We start from the raw sequence: 1,304 nt of genomic DNA on the forward strand, positions 1-1,304 counted from the left end.
AATGTTATCTGTTCCGTTGAATTTGACCGATTTCTGTTTTTTTTTTGTTATCTTTCTCTTCCTTTAGCGACCTCCACACACCTCTCCGTTCCCTTCGCCCGATGCTGATGCGACTGTCTACTTTACGCGCTCTTCTCTTTCCATCGATCTGCAGTCGTGCCCAGTCCTCGCCTTTCGGCCCTTCCCTCTTTCTGTCTTGCGCATGTTTTCTTCAGCGTACCCTCCTCTTTTGCGTAATTCATGCCATTCCCGATCGCTGCACGCGACACGCGAGTGAACAGAAAAAGGCGGTGGGGTAGGCGTCGAGAGGAGGAAGAGCAGAGGAGAGAGAGAGTTGCGCGCCGTGTCCCTTGTCTTGAGCAGCTCCATCAGCGCCATCACAGGGGACCGCTTCGACGGTGCCAAGCTGCTCTTGGCAGAGGGGCGGGGGAGGTGGACACGACAAACAACAGGAAAATTTCGAGAGAGCGGTAGGGCGGGACCTGACACAGTAAACGAGGAGAAGACGGGGTGCCCTTGGAGTTGTAGGAGGATGCCAGCAAGTATGTTGAAAAAAAGCGCCATGCAAGACTACAGCGTGTGAGGCCGTTGGGAACCAAATCAACGCCGCTGTTTCTTTTTGCCCCTTTTACTTTTTCCGCCTCGCTCTCCTTCACTTCTGTCTTCAACCGCTCCTCGGCAGGCTGCGTGACTTTGGCCATGTTCATCATCTGGAGCGTCTCCAACCAAGGCGCGCACACAGATGTGAGATCATTGATAATGCACGCGACGGCGGCGACGAGGTTTTGGAAAGGCGAAAGGAGAGAAGGGGGCGGGAGGAGAGACGAGGCAGTGACAGTGCCAGGCGTGTGTAAACGACAGATAGGATTGGCCAAGAGCAACCTCGACAGAAAGAGTCACACAAGAAACAGTTCACGGTCAAAGGGCAGAAGGAAAGCAAAAAGTGAGCGAGCGAGACCTACCGAAAGCAAAAATGATAATAGAAAAAAAAAAGGATGTGCTCGGAGCGCAGCAGGCGGAGGACGCGAGCAGGCGTCCTCCCCGCAACTGCAGTTGCCGCAACCCTACAACACGCCACCGCAGAGGTTTTACTTCGGCTTGGGGAGAGGTTTATCGCTCCCCTCCTGCGCGGTGTGTATGCTTTCATTTGTCTCCTTCGTGGGTGTCACACACGCGTCTCACTGCTGCCGCACACCGCAGCCGCAGTCAGAGCCGATCACACCTTTGTGCGCACTGTTGCACACCTCATTCACCCTCGCGGAGTTCAACTCCTGCGCGCGTGTGCGGGATGGCGAGCCGAACAG

This window comes from Leishmania donovani, chromosome 36 (assembly GCF_000227135.1).
Source record: "Leishmania donovani BPK282A1 complete genome, chromosome 36".
NCBI classification, from domain to species: domain Eukaryota; phylum Euglenozoa; class Kinetoplastea; order Trypanosomatida; family Trypanosomatidae; genus Leishmania; species Leishmania donovani.